The 16,714-nt window shown below is 39.3% G+C and overlaps 1 protein-coding gene across 9 annotated transcripts in view; it reads right to left on the bottom strand.

The window, feature by feature from the left end:
* The window catches only part of RNF17 (ring finger protein 17), a 133,281-nt gene that overhangs the window by 59,473 nt on the left and 57,094 nt on the right, over positions 1-16,714 (bottom strand). The gene's annotated exons all lie outside the window — the stretch shown is intronic.

The following is a 16,714-nucleotide window of genomic DNA, read 5'->3' as shown; positions in this document are numbered from 1 at the left end:
CATAGAAGGAAGAGAGAGACAAAGAGGCAAAAAATTATTTTTAAAAATGGTAGAAGTCCCCAATTTAAAGAAAGACATGAACCTACAAATCCAAGAAGTCTAATGTTAGGAGTTGATTTGTATCTTCCCCCAAAGATATGTTGGAGAGCTATAATCTCCAGTATCTCAAATATGACCTAATTTCGATACAGGTTCTTTATAATCATGTTAAAATGAGGTCATTAGGATGGGCCCTAATTCAGTATGATCAATGTCTTTATAAAAACGGCAAAATTTGGGTACAGACAAATATACAAGGAGAACTCCATGTGAAGATGAAGGGAGAGATCAGGGTGATGCAGCAAAGGCAAAGGTGCACAAAAGATTGCCAGCAAGCCACCAAAATCTAAAGCAGAGAGGTGAAATGGATTTTCCCTCAAACCCCTCAGAAGAAATCAACTCTTCTGACAAACTGATCTCATACTTCTAGACTCCAAAACTGTTGACAATAAATTCTGTTGTTTAAGCTACCCAATTAATAGTAATTTGTTACACCAGCTCCAGGGAACTAAGACACTATTAGACTCCAAATAGGATAAACCCAAAGAATCATACACCAAGTCACATAATCAAACTCTAAAAAGGCAAAGCCAAAGAGAAAATCTGGGAAGCAGCAAAAGAGATGCAACATGTCATATACAAAGAGACTCAAGAAGATTATAAGTCAGTTTCTCATATTAGAAATCTTGGAGGCCAGGCCGGGCGTGGTGGCCTACGACTGTAATCCCAGCACTTTGGGGAGGCCAAGGGGGGTGATCACTTGAGGTCAGGAGCTTGAGATCAGCCTGGCCAACATAGCCAAAAGCTATCTCTACTAAAAATACAAAAATTAGCCGGGCGTGGTGGTGGGCACCTGTAGTCCCAGCTACTCAAGAGGCTGACGCAGAAGAATTGCTTGAACCCGGGAGGCAGAGGTTGCCGTGAGCCAAGATCGCACCACTGTACTCCAACCTGGGTGACAGAGCAAAACTCCATCTCAAAAACAAAAACAAAACAAAACAAAACAAAACAAAACAAAACAAAAAGGCCAGGTGCGGTGGCTCATGCCTGTAATCCCAGCACTTTGGGAGGCCAAGGCAGGCAGATCATCTGAGGTCAGGAGTTCTAGACCAGCCTGGCCAACATGGTGAAACCCCATCTCTACTAAAAATATAAAAATTAGCCAGGCATGGTGGTGCACACCTGAAATCCCAGCTACTAGGGAGGCTGGGGCAGGACAATCGCTTGAACCCAGGAGGCAGAGACTGCAGTGAGCAGAGATCGTGCCACTGCCTCCAGCCTGGGCAAGAGAGCAAGACTCTTGTCTCAAAAAAAAAAAAGAAAAAAGAAAAAAGAGACAAGAAAGAAATTTTGGAAGCCAGAAGGAAATGGGAAGACAGAGATATATATGATGTACTAAAGAAAAACACAACCTGTCAACTGAAAATTATACATTTGGCAAAACTAACCTTCAAAAACGTGAGAAAAATTAAGACAGTCCCAGGTAAACAAGGGCTGAGGGACTCTATTACCACTAGATCTGCCCTGTAAGAAATGCTAATGGAAGTCCTTCAGGTTGCAATGAGAGGACACTAGACAGTACCTCAAAGTCACATGAGGATATTAAGATCTCTGGTGAAGGTAAATACATGGGTAAATGGGAAAGTCAGTATTATTGCAATTTTGGTTTATAATTCTACTTTTTTATTTTCTACAGGATTTAAAAGACAAATGCATAAATAATTACAAATCTATGTTATTGAGCACACAGTATAGAGATTAATTTGTGACATCAAAAATACTGGAAAAAGAGAGCTGCAGAGAAGTAGTTTTTTGTGAAGTTAAAATTATGTTGGTATTAACTCATATTGGATTGTTATAACTTTAGGATGTTATATGTAATCTCCATGGTAATGATAAAAAATAATCTACAAGATAAACACAAAAAGGAAACAAGAAGGGAAGCAAAACCTGATACTATAATATTTGCATTTCCATGTTCATTACAGCAGACAATCCAAATGTCCACTGACAAATGAAGGGATTTTTAAAATGCAGTATATACATACAAAGAAGTATTATTCAGCCTTAAAATAGGAAATCCTATCAATGCTTACAACATGGATGAATCTTTAGGACATTATTATAAGTAAAATAAGCCAGTCACAGAAAGACAAATTCTGTCTGAGTCCACTTATACAAGGTATCTAACACAGTAAAATTCATAAAAATGCAGAAGTAATATTGAGCTGGCCAGAGGTTCGAAGCAGGGAGAAATGTGCTGTTGTTTAACGAGTATAGTTTCAGTTTGCAAGATGAAAATGTTCTAGAAATCTATTGCATGGTAATACGAATATGGTTAACACTACTGAAGTTACACTAAAAAATGGTTAAGATAATAAATTCTGTGTGTTTTTTAACACAATTACAAAAGAGATTTTAAAAAATACATCATACTAAAAAGAAAAAAGCAACTAAACACAAAAGAGGGCTCTAATGGAGGAAAGAAGGAATAAAAGTGTGATAAGATACAGAAAACAGCAAATGGCAGAAGTCTTTCCTTATCAGTAATTACTTTAAATGTATTAAACTCTCCAATTAAAAGACAAAGATTGGCAGAATGAATTAAAAAAAACATGATCCAACTATATGCTGTCCACAAGAGATACACTTTATACCTTATGCCATACACAGGTTGAAAGTCAAAGGATGGAAGAAATTACTCCATGCAAATAGTAATCAAGAGAGATCTGAGATGGCTTTACTGGTGGTATCAGGCAAAACAGACTTTAAATAAAAAATTCTTACAAGAGACAAAGGACATTATAAATTGATAAAAAGGCCAATTCACCAGTAAGATATAACAATTATAAGCAATTATGCAGTACACATCAAAGACCCAAATATATGAAGCAAACATTGACAGAATTGAAGGAAAAAATAGACAGTTCAATAATAAAAATAGAAGGCTTTAATATTCCACTTTCAATAGTGCATAAAACATCCAGACAGAGTATCAATAAGGAAACAGAAGACTTGAATAACACTGTAAACCAACAGGTCCTAACAGACATACACAAAACACTCTAGCCAATAGTAAAATATACCTTTTCTTTTTTTTTCCTACAAGGCCACTTAGAACATTCTCAGAATAGACCATATGTTAGGCTGCAAAATGTCTTAATAAATTTCAAAAAATTGAAATCATAAAATGTATTTGTCTCTATGACAATGAAAGGAAACTGGAAATCAAAAATGAGAAAAACTGCAAAATTCAAATATGTAGAAACTAAACACCACAAACTACCAACAGGTCAAAGAAGAAATCCTAAGAGAAATTAGAAAATGCTTCAAGACAAAGGAAAATGAAAACAAAACATACCAAACTCATGAGATGCAATAAAACAGTGCTAAGAGGGAAATTTATAGCTATATACACAATTTTAAAATATTGCAAATTAAGAACCTAACTATATACCATAAGACAACAGAAAAAGAGAAAATTACCCAAAAGTAGCAGAAGAAATAATAAAGATTAGAGCAAAAATAAATGAGACAGGATAAAGAAACAGAACATCAATAAAGCCAAAAGTTGATTATTTGAAAAGATCAGCAAAATTGACAAATCTTTAGCTAGAGTAACTAGAAAAGAAAGAGAAGTCTGAAGTTAATAAAATCAGAAATAAAAGTGGAGACAATACTACCGATTTTAAGAAAAAAATTTTTTTTTTTTTTTTTTTTGAGATGAAGTCTTGCTGTCACCCAGGCTGGAGTGCAGTGGCACACTCTCAGCTCACTGCAACTTCTGCCCCCTGGGTTCAAGCAATTCTACTGCCTCAGCCTCCCGAGTAGCTGGGACTACAGGTGCCCACCACCACAGCTGGCTAATTTTTGTATTTTTAGTACAGATGGGGTTTTGACATGTTGGCCAGGCTGGTCTCAAACTCCTGACCTCAAGTGATCCACCTGGCTCGGCCTTCCAAAGTACTGAGATAACAGGTGTGAGCCACCATGCCCGGCCAAGAAGTAAAAAATTGTAAGAGATTATTGAAGACAATTGTATGCCAACAAACTGGATAACCTACATGAAATGGACAAATTCCTAGAAACACACAACCTTCCAAGACTGACTCATGAATCAGAAAATCCGAGTAGACTTATAACTAGTAAAGAGGTTCAAACAGGATTCAAAAACCTCCTACACATGAAAAGCCCTGGACCAGATAGATTCACTGCTGAATTCTACCAAACATTTAAAGAAGAATTAACACCATTCCATCTCAAATTCTTCCAAAAAACGAAAAGATGGAGGAATACTAACTCTAAGAGGCTGCATTACCCTGATAACAAAGCTATATGAAGACACTATAAGAAAATTACAGATCAATATCCCTTGCAATACTGATGCAAATATCCTCAATGAAATACTAATAAACCAAATTCAGCATATTAAAAGATTTTGTTTTCTTCTAACTTGGTCTTCGGGTCTCTCTCTGGAGAGTGGCCAGGAACTCTAGCTCTGCCCCGACAAGGCTCTAGAGGAGGTGGTCACTGATGTTTACAGTAAATCAAAAGAGGATACTTCTTTATCTTGGTGAATGGGACAATGCCTTCTTGCCTGACCTGTGGCCAAGTGTATGTCTCACAGGAAACTTGTTTATACTAGCAGATGCCCTCGTGGTTCTTGTCCGACCTGTGTCCAGTTTATTCCTGCCAAGATAGCCACTCTCCAGGAGTGCTGACTGGGAGGAAAGTTAGGTATGTGTATGTCAGTCAGGTGAGACACAGAGGCAGCAAAACAAAACACATGAAATAAAAGCAGCATTTTGTTAATCACAGATAAGAGTGAATCTGTGGAACTCTGCCTTTATTAAGGTCCACAGGCATTACCTCTCTTAAGGCTTTCCAGCAGGGGTTGTGAACTGGCTAATTTAAAGAAAATATGTGTAAAGGGGGGAAATTATTTGCATGACTCTGGTGTTGATTCTGGTTTTATTGTGGTAAGCAGCTGTGGGATATGTTGGGTCAGTGAGATGTAGAACAAGTGACCCACACTGCAAACAGCCACATGGGGAGGGAAAGTTTTAACTAGGCCAAAGATGAGGTGGTATAACTCAGTTTTAAACAACTTATGTTAGGCCTAAAAATGGATGCCAAGGCAACAATGATGTTAAACAAATTTATGATAAAAAGATTATACACCTTTATCTAGTGGGATTTATTTTTAAAATGCAAGGATAATGACATATGAAAATCAATGCAGCAGGCGCAGTGGCCCACGGCTGTACTCCCAGCACTTTGGGAGGGTAAGGTGAAAGGATCACTTCAGCTCAGGAGTTTGAGACCAGCCTGTGTAACATAGTGAGACCTCATTTCTAAAATAAAAAAATTTTAAAAATTAGCCTGGTGTGGTGGTGTGCACCTTTGGTCCCAGCAACTCAGAAGGCTGAGGCGGGAGGACTGCTTGAGTCTGGGAGGCAAACGTTGCCATGAGCTGAGATCATGCCACTGCATTCCAGCCTGGGCAACTGAGGGAGACCCTGTCTCCAAACAAACCAACAAGGAAACAAAACAAAATCCAAAATCAATGTAATACACCACACTGACAGGATGAAGGAGAAAAGACCAAAACATGATCATCTCAATTGTTGCAAAAAAGAATTTGAAAAATTGAACACCCTTTCTTGACAAAAACACTCAATAAACAAGAGACAGAAGGAAACTTACTCAACATGGTAAAGGTCATTTGGGAAAAACTCACAGATAATATCATACTCAATGGTCAAAGACAAACGCTTTTCCCTTAAGACAGGAATAAGACAAGGAAGCCTGCTTCTTCATCTTGTATTCAACATGATATTGGAAATCCTAGCCAGAGGCATTAGGTAAAAAGACAAAAGGCATCCAAATCAGAAAGGAAAAAGTATAAATATCTCTGTTCATGGATGACATGATCTTCTATGTAAGAAAATCCCCCCAAATTACACACACACACACACACACACACACACACACACACACACACACACACACACACACACACACACCCCGTTAGGGCTACCAAATTAATTCAGCAAAGTTGCTAGACACAAAATTCACATGTAAAAATCAGTTGTGTTTTAATACATTAGTAAATGAGCAAATTGAAGAGGAAATTTAAAAAAGCAATTCCGTTTACAACAGCATCTAAAAGAATTAAGAATAAACTTGAGCAAATGGGCCAAAAATTGTTATGCTGAAAACCACACAAAACTGTTGAAAGATATTAAATAAGATCTAAATAAATGAAAAAAATCTGGTGTTCATGGATAAGATGACTTAAAATTGTTAAGATGTCAATGCTATCCAAAGTGATTTACAATTCAATGTAATCCCTGTTAAAATCCCAATGACATTTCTCTGTTCATAGATGACATGATCTTATACGTGAGAAAATGCCCCCAAATTACATACACACACCTTCTCTCTCTCTCACTTGTTAAAACAAATTAATTCAGCAAAGCTGCTAGACACAAAATTCACATGTAAAAATCAGTTGAGTTTCAATACATTAGCAAATGATAATATCATACTCAATATCATACTGTATTTCTTGGGGAAATAGAAAAACCCATCCTAAAAGTCACATGGAATCTTAAGAGACACTGAATAACCAAAACAATCTTGAAAAAGAACAAAGTTGGAAGACTCACACGTTTTGATTTCAAAAGTTACAACACAACTACAGTAATCAAAACAGTGTGGTACTGACATAAGGACAGATACACAGACAAATGGAACAAAATAGAAAGTCCAGAAATAAACTTTCACTTTTAACAAGGGTGCTAAGACCATTCAATGGGGGAAAAGACAGTGTTTTCAACAAATAGTGCTGGAAAAACTGAATATCCAATTCAAAATAATGAAGCTGGGCCCTTACGTTATACTTTGTACAAAATTAACTCAAAATGAATCAAAGATCTAAACCTATAAAACTCTTAGAAGAAAGCATAGGGAAGAAGCATCATGATGTCAGATTTGATAATGTTATCTTGGATATGACACCAAAAGCACAAGCAACAAAAGAAACAATAATTAAATTGGCCTTCATAAAATTAAAAACTTTTGTGGAACAAAGGACACTATCAAGAAAGTGAAAAGACAACCCACAAAATGGGAGAAAATACAGCCAGCCTTGGAACACGGGTTTGAACTATGCAGTTCCAATTATGTGCAAATTTTTTTCCACCTCTGCCAGACCTGAGACAGCAAGACCAACTCCTGTTCTTCCTCAGCCTATTCAACATGAAGGTGATGGGCATGAAGACTTGTATAATGATCCACGTTCAGTTAATGAATAGTAAATATATTTTCTCTTTATGATTTTTAATAACACTTTTCCTCTAGCTTACTTTAAGAATGCAGTATTGAATACATATACAAAATATATGTTAGCTGTTTATATATTATTAAGGCTTCTAATCAACAGTAGGCTATTAGTAGCTAAGTTTTGTGGAAATCAAAAGATAAACGCAGACTGAGTGTCGAGGCTCATGCCTGTAATTTCAGCACTTTGGGAGGCTGAGGCAGGAGGACTGTTTGGGACCAGGAGTTCAAAACCAACCTGGGCAACACAGCAAGAACCTGTCTCTAAAAAAAAAAAAAAAAAAATTAGCGAGCTGTGCTGCATGCCTGCAGTTCTAGCTACTTGGGAGGCTGAGACAGGAAACCACTTCAGTCCAGGAGTTCCAGGCTGCAGTAAGCTATGATCTTGCCACTGCACTCCAGCCTAAGCAACAGTGCTGGACCTTGTCTCAAGAAAAGAAAAAAAAAAGTAGTTACACGCAAATATTTGACTACACAGGGGTTGGTATCCACCACTACCACTTGTTCAACGATCAACTGCATTTGTAAGTCATATAGCTCATAAGAATTTAGTATCTAGAATACATGAAAACTCCTACAATCCAACAACAAAATAAACAACCCAATTACAAAAATGGACAAAGGTTTGGGCATGGTGAATCATGCTTGTAATACCAGCACTTTGGGAGGCCAAGGTGGGAGGATCACTCTAGCCCAGGAGTTCAAGGCCAGCCTGGATTACCTAGCAAGACCCTGTGTCTACAAAATAATAATTAGCCAGGTGTGGTGGTATGTGCCTGTAGTACTAGCAATATAGGAGGCTGAGGCTAGAGGATCCCTTGAGCCTAGGAGATTGGGGCTGCAGTGAGCTTACAATCATGCCACTGCATTCTAGCCTGGGCAACAGAGTGAAGCCCTGTGTTTAAAAAATAAAAAACAAATAAAAAGTTTTAAACATTTAAAAAAATAAATGGATAAATGACTGGAATGGCTATTTCTTCAAAGATACACAAATGGCCAATAAATAAGGACATGTAAAGATGTTCAGTATCACTGGCCATTAGGGAAATGCAGATCAAAATCACAAAGTGATACCATTTCACACTTATTAAGAATGCTATTGGCCGGGCGTGGTGGCTCACACCTGTAATCCCAGCACTTTGGGAGGCCGAGGCGGGTGGATCACAAAGTCAGGAGATCAAGACCATCCTGGCTAACACAGTGAAACCCTGTCCCTGCTAAAAAATACAAAAAATTAGCCAGGTGTGGTGGCAGGCACCCGTAGTCCCAGCTACTTGGGAGGCTGAGGCATGAGAATGGCATGAACCCAGGAGGCAGAGCTTGCAGTGAGCCAAGATCCTGCCACTGCACTCCAGCCTGGGCGACAGAGCGAGACTGCGTCTCAAAAAAAAAAAAAGGGGGGGGGGGCGGGGAGGAGCCAAGATGGCTGAATAGGAACAGCTCTGGTCTACAGCTCCCAGTGTCAGCAACGCAGAAGACGGGTGATTTCTGCATTTCCATCTGAGGTACCGGGTTCATCTCACTAGGGAATGCCAGAGAGTGGGCGCAGGTCAATGGGTGCATGCACTGTGCGTGAGCCGAAGCAGGGCGAGGCATTGCCTCACTCGGGAAGCGCAAGGGGTCAGGGAGTTCCCTTTCCTAGTCAAAGAAAGGGGTGACAGATGGCACCTGGAAAATCGGGTCACTCCCACCCGAATACTGCACTTTTCCGACCGGCTTAAAAAATGGCGCACCAGGAGATTATATCCTGCACATGGCTCAGAGTGTCCTACGCCCACAGAGTCTCGCTGATTGCTAGCACAGCAGCCTGAGATCAAACTGCAAGGCAGCAGCGAGGCTGGGGGAGGGGCGCCTGCCATTGCCCAGGCTTGCTTAGGTAAATAAAGCAGCCGGGAAGCTCGAACTGGATGGAGCCCACCACAGCTCAAGGAGGCCTGCCTGCCTCTATAGGCTCCACCTCTGGGGGCAGGGCACAGACAAACAAAAAGACAGCAGTAACCTCTGCAGACTTAAATGTCCCTGTCTGACAGCTTTGAAGAGAGCAGTGGTTCTCCCAGCATGCAGCTGGAGATCTGAGAATGGGCAGACTGCCTTCTCAAGTGGGTCCCTGACCCCTGACCCCCGACCCCCGAGCAGCCTAACTGGGAGGCACCCCCCAGCAGGGGCAGACTGACACCTCACACGGCCGGGTACTCCAACAGACCTGCAGCTGAGGGTCCTGTCTGTTAGAAGGAAAACTAACAAACAGAAAGGACATCCACACCAAAAACCCATCTGTACATCACCATCATCAAAGACCAAAAGTAGATAAAACCACAAATATGGGGAAAAAACAGAGCAGAAAAACTGGAAACTCTAAAAAGCAGAGCGCCTCTCCTCCTCCAAAGGAGTAGAGTTCCTCACCAGCAACAGAACAAAGCTGGATGGAGAATGACTTTGACGAGCTGAGAGAAGGCTTCAGACGATCAAATTACTCCGAGCTACGGGAGGACATTCAAACCAAAGGAAAAGAAGTTGAAAACTTTGAAAAAAATTTAGAAGAATGTATAACTAGAATAACCAATACAGAGAAGTGCTTAAAGGAGCTGATGGAGCTGAAAACCAAGGCTCAAGAACTACGTGAAGAATACAGAAGCCTCAGCAGCCGATGCGATCAACTGGAAGAAAGGGTATCAGCGATGGAAGATGAAATCAATGAAATGAAGCAAGAAGGGAAGTTTAGAGAAAAAAGAATAAAAAGAAATGAACAAAGCCTCCAAGAAATATGGGACTATGTGAAAAGACCAAATCCATGTCTGATTGGTGTACCTGAAGGTGACGGGGAGAATGGAACCAAGTTGGAAAACACTCTGCAGGATATTATCCAGGAGAACTCCCCCAATCTAGCAAGGCAGGCCAACATTCAGATTCAGGAAATACAGAGAACACCACAAAGATACTCCTCGAGAAGAGCAACTCCAAGACACCTAACTGTCAGATTCACCAAAGTGGAAATGAAGGAAAAAATGTTAAGGGCAGCCAGAGAGAAAGGTCGGGTTACCCTCAAAGGGAAGCCCCTCAGACTAACAGTGGATCTCTCGGCAGAAACAATACAAGCCAGAAGAGAGTGGGGGCCAATATTCAACATTCTTAAAGAAAAGAATTTTCAACCCAGAATTTCATATCCAGCCAAACTAAGCTTCATAAGTGAAGGAGAAATAAAATACTTTCCAGACAAGCAAATGCTGAGAGATTTTGTCACCACCAGGCCTGCCCTAAAAGAGCTCCTGAAGGAAGCGCTAAACATGGAAAGGAACAACCGGTACCAGCTGCTGCAAAATCATGCCAAAATGTAAAGACCATCGAGACTAGGAAGAAACTGCATCAACTAATGAGCAAAATAACCAGCTAACATCATAATGACAGGATCAAATTCACACATAACAATATTAACTTTAAATGTAAATGGACTAAGTGCTCCAATTAAAAGACACAGACTGGCAAATTGGATAAAGAGTCAAGACCCATCAGTGTGCTGTATTCAGGAAACTCATCTCATGTGCAGAGACACACATAGGCTCAAAATAAAAGGATGGAGGAAGATCTACCAAGCAAATGGAAAACAAAAAAAGGCAGGGGTTGCAATCCTAGTCTCTGATAAAACAGACTTTAAACCAACAAAGATCAAAAGAGACAAAGAAGGCCATTACATAATGGTAAAGGGATCAATTCAACAAGAGGAGCTAACTATCCTAAATATATATTCAGGCAATACAGGAGCACCCAGATTCATAAAGCAAGTCCTGAGTGACCTACAAAGAGACTTAGACTCCCACACATTAATAGTGGGAGACTTTAACACCCCACTGTCAACATTAGACAGATCAACGAGACAGAAAGTCAACAAGGATACCCAGGAATTGAACTCAGCTCTGCACCAAGCGGATCTAATAGACATCTACAGAACTCTCCACCCCAAATCAACAGAATATACATTTTTTTCAGCACCACACCACACCTATTCCAAAATTGACCACATACTTGGAAGTAAAGCTCTCCTCAGCAAATGTAAAAGAACAGAAATTATAACAAACTATCTCTCAGATGACAGTGCAATCAAACTAGAACTCAGGATTAAGAATCTCACTCAAAACCGCTCAACTACATGGAAACTGAACAACCTGCTCTTGAATGACTACTGGGTACATAACGAAATGAAGGCAGAAATAAAGATGTTCTTTGAAACCAACGAGAACAAAGACACAACATACCAGAATCTCTGGGACGCATTCAAAGCAGTGTGTAGAGGGAAATTTATAGCACTAAATGCCCACAAGAGATAGCAGGAAAGATCCAAAATTGACACCCTAACATCATAATTTAAACAACTAGAAAAGCAAGAGCAAACACATTCAAAAGCTAGCAGAAGGCAAGAAATAACTAAAATCAGAGCAGAACTGAAGGAAATAGAGACACAAAAAACCCTTCAAAAAATTAATGAATCCAGGAGCTGGTTTTTTGAAAGGATCAACAAAATTGATAGACCGCTAGCAAGACTAATAAAGAAAAAAAGAGAGAAGAATCAAATAGACGCAATAAAAATGATAAAGGGGATATCACCACCGATCCCACAGAAATACAAACTACCAACAGAGAATACTACAAACACCTCTATGCAAATAAACTAGAAAATCTAGAAGAAATGGATAAATTCCTCAACACATACACTCTCCCAAGACTAAACCAGGAAGAAGTTGAATCTCTGAATAGACCAATAACAGGAGCTGAAATTGTGGCAATAATCAATAGCTTACCAACCAGAAAGAGTCCAGGACCAGATGGATTCACAGCTGAATTCTACCAGAGGTACAAGGAGGAACTGGTACCTCTGAAACTATTCCAATCAATAGAAAAAGAGGGAATCCTCCCTAACTCATTTTATGAGGCCAGCATCATCCCGATACCAAAGCCGGGCAGAGACACAACCAAAAAAGAGAATTTTAGACCAATATCCTTGATGAACATTGATGCAAAAATCCTCAGTAAAATACTGGCAAACCGAATCCAGCAGCATATCAAAAAGCTTACCCACCATGATTAAGTGGGCTTCATCCCTGGGATGCAAGGCTGGTTCAATATATGCAAATCAATAAATGTAATCCAGCATATAAACAGAACCAAAGACAAAAACCACATGATTATCTCAATAGATGCAGAAAAGGCCTTTGACAAAATTCAACAACCCTTCATGCTAAAAACTCTCAATAAATTAGGTATTGATGGGACGTATCTCAAAATAATAAGAGCTATCTATGACAAACCCACAGCCAATATCATACTGAATGGGCAAAAACTGGAAGCATTCCCTTTGAAAACTGGCACAAGACAGGGATGCCCTCTCTCACCACTCCTATTCAACATAGTGTTGGAAGTTCTGGCCAGGGCAATTAGGCAGGAGAAGGAAATAAAGGGTATTCAATTAGGAAAAGAGGAAGTCAAATTGTCCCTGTTTGCAGACGACATGATTGTATATCTAGAAAACCCCATTGTGTCAGCCCAAAATCTCCTTAAGCTGATAAGCAACTTCAGCAAAGTCTCAGGATACAAAATCAATGTACAAAAATCACAAGCATTCTTATACACCAACAACAAACAGAGAGCCAAATCATGAGTGAACTCCCATTCACAATTGCTTCAAAGAGAATAAAATACCTAGGAATCCAACTTACAAGGGATGTGAAGGACCTCTAAGGAGAACTACAAACCACTGCTCAAGGAAATAAAAGAGGATACAAACAAATGGAAGAACATTCCATGCTCATGGGTAGGAAGAATCAATATCCTGAAAATGGCCATACTGCCCAAGGTAATTTACAGATTCAATGCCATCCCCATCAAGCTACCAATGACTTTCTTCACAGAATTGGAAAAAACTACTTTAAAGTTCATATGGAACCAAAAAAGAGCCTACATTGCCAAGTCAATTCTAAGCCAAAAGAACAAAGCTGGAGGCATCACACTACCTGACTTCGAACTATACTACAAGGCTACAGTAACCAAAACAGCATGGTACTGGTACCAAAACAGAGATATAGATCAATGGAACAGAACAGAGCCCTCAGAAATAACGCCGCATATCTACAACTATCTGATCTTTGACAAACCTGAGAAAAACAAGCAATGGGGAAAGGATTCCCTATTTAATAAATGGTGCTGGGAAAACTGGCTAGCCATATGTAGAAAGCTGAAACTGGATCCCTTCCTTACACCTTATACAAAAATCAATTCAAGATGGATTAAAGACTTAAATGTTAGACCTAAAACCATAAAAACCCTAGAAGAAAACCTAGGCATTACCATTCAGGACATAGGCATAGGCAAGGACTTCATGTCTAAAACACCAAAAGCAATGGCAACAAAAGACAAAATTGACAAATGGGATCTAATTAAACTAAAGAGCTTCTGCACAGCAAAAGAAACTACCATCAGAATGAACAGGCAACCTACAAAATGGGAGAAAATTTTCGCAACCTACTCATCTGACAAAGGGCTAATATCCAGAAACTACAATGAACTCAAACAAATTTACAAGAAAAAAACAACCCCATCAAAAAGTGGGCAAAGGCTATGAACAGACACTTCTCAAAAGAAGACATTTATGCAGCCAAAAGACACATGAAAAAATGCTCACCATCACTGGCCATCAGAGAAATGCAAATCAAAACCACAATGAGATACCATCTCACACCAGTTAGAATGGCGATCATTAAAAAGTCAGGAAACAACAGGTGCTGGAGAGGATGTGGAGAAATAGGAACACTTTTACACTGTTGGTGGGACTGTAAACTAGTTCAACCATTATGGAAGTCAGTGTGGCGATTCCTCAGGGATCTAGAACTAGAAATACCATTTGACCCAGCCATCCCATTACTGGATATATACCCAAAGGACTATAAATCATGCTGCTATAAAGACACATGCACACCTATGTTTATTGCGGCATTATTCACGATAGCAAAGACTTGGAACCAACCCAAATGTCCAACAATGATAGACTGGATTAAGAAAATGTGGCACATATACACCATGGAATACTATGCAGCCATAAAAAATGATGAGTTCATGTCCTTTGTAGGGACATGGATGAAATTGGAAATCATCATTCTCAGTAAACTATCGCAAGAACAAAAAACCAAACACCGCATATTCTTACTCATAGGTGGGAATTGAACAATGAGAACACATGGACACAGGAAGGGGAACATCACACTCTGGGGACTGTTGTGGGGTGGGGGGAGGGGGGAGGAATAGCATTGGGAGATATACCTAATGCTAGATGACAAGTTAGTGGGTGCAGCGCACCAGCATGGCACATGTATACATATGTAACTAACCTGCACATTGTGCACATGTACCCTAAAACTTAAAGTATAATAATAAAAAAAAAAGAACGCTATTATTCAAAAGAAGACATTGCTGTAACCAACAAACATATGAAAAACATGCTCATCATCACTGGTCATTAGAGAAATGCAAATCAAAACCACAATGAGATACCATCTCACAGCAGTCAGAAAGGCGATCAGATGCTGGAGAGGATGTGGAGAAATAGGAATGCTTTTACATTGTTGGTGGGAGTGTAAATTAGTTCAACCGGTGTGGCAATTCCTCAAGGATCTAGAACCAGAAATCCATTTGACCCAGCAATCCCATTACTGGGTATATACCCAAAGGATTAGAAATCATTCTACTATAAAGACACTTACACACGTATGTTTATTGCAGCACTATGCACAATAGCAAAGAGTTGGAACCAACCCAAATGCCCATCAATGATAGACTGGATAAAGAAAATATGGCACATATACACCATGGAATACTATGCAGACATAAAAAAGAATGAGTCACATCCTTTGCAGGGACATTCTCAGCAAACTAACACAGGAACAGAAAACCAAACACTGCATGTTCTCAGTCATAAGTGGGAGTTAAACACTGAGAACACACAGACACAGGGAGGGGAATATCACACACTGGGGCCTGTTGTGGGGTGGGGACAAGGGGAGGGATAGCATTAGGAGAAATACCTAATGTAGATGATGGGGATGGGTGCAGCAAACCACCATGGCACATGTATACCTATGTAACAAACCTGCATGTTCTGCACATGTATCCCAGAACTTAAAGTATAATAATAAAAAAAAGAATGTTATTTAAAAAAGAAAAAAAAAACAAGTGTTCATGAGGGTGTGGAGAAATTGGAACCTTGTGGATTGCTGGTAAGAATGTAAAACTGCAGCTGCTGTAGAAAACAGTTCGGCAGTTCCCCCAAAAAGTTATACATAAAATTACCATATAATCCGGCAATCATTCCTAGGTATTATACATACCAGAGGAACTGAAAGCAGAGACCCAAATGGATACTTTCATGCCAGTGTCCATAGCAGCATTATTCACATAGGCCAAAAGGTGGAAACAATCCAAATGGCCATCAATAGATGAATGGATAAACAAAATGTAGTATATCCATACATGGAATATTATTCAGCCATATAAAGGAATGAAATTCTGATACATCCTACATAATAGGAACCTTGAAAACATTAAGTTGAAGTGAAAGAAGCCAGATACAAAAGGAAACATTGTATATGATTTCACTTAAGAGGTACCTAGAATAGGCAATTTCATAGAGACAGAAAGTAGAACAGAAGTTTATCAGGGACTAGGGGAGAAGAAATGGTATGTGATTGTTTAATAGGTACAGGGCTTTTGTTTGAGATAAATAAAAAGCTCTGGAAATGGATGCACAACACTTAATGGCCTTAATGGCACTGAATGGGACACTGAACAATTATTAAAAACTATAAAATTATATTATGTATATTTTACCATAAAAGACGCTGTAAAAAATCAACAAAAGAAATAAATGCAAATCCTAACTTAGATAAGGAGCTTCCACAACTCATTTGAGGAGCCACTACAGTGTGATGCAGTGCTTGAGACGACAAGTTCTGAAGCTTGGTCAATCCTGGTTCTACCCTTTCAGAGCTGTGTGATCTTGGGCAAGATGCTTCATCTCTGTGGTTAGGGTCTCCACATTCAAATGGAGACAACAGTGTCTTTCTCACAGGATTGTTGCAAAGATTAATGAGTTAATTCCCTTAAAGTCTTAAGGGCCTTATGATGAGTTAAATCATATAAAGCACCCAGAAATCAATAAGGATGAACTATTATTGTTACTATCTAAACACATCAGTCACACATCCAAAGTTCAATACGAAATGCCTTTAATCTGTGTCTATTTTGGTGTTCAAATTCAGAAAACACCTACTAATAATCGGTAAATTTTCAG

Source organism: Pan paniscus, chromosome 14, assembly GCF_029289425.2.
Source record: "Pan paniscus chromosome 14, NHGRI_mPanPan1-v2.0_pri, whole genome shotgun sequence".
Lineage (NCBI taxonomy): Eukaryota > Metazoa > Chordata > Mammalia > Primates > Hominidae > Pan > Pan paniscus.
Note: the sequence above shows the minus strand (reverse complement) of the source record. Positions and strands in the feature narration are given on the sequence as shown.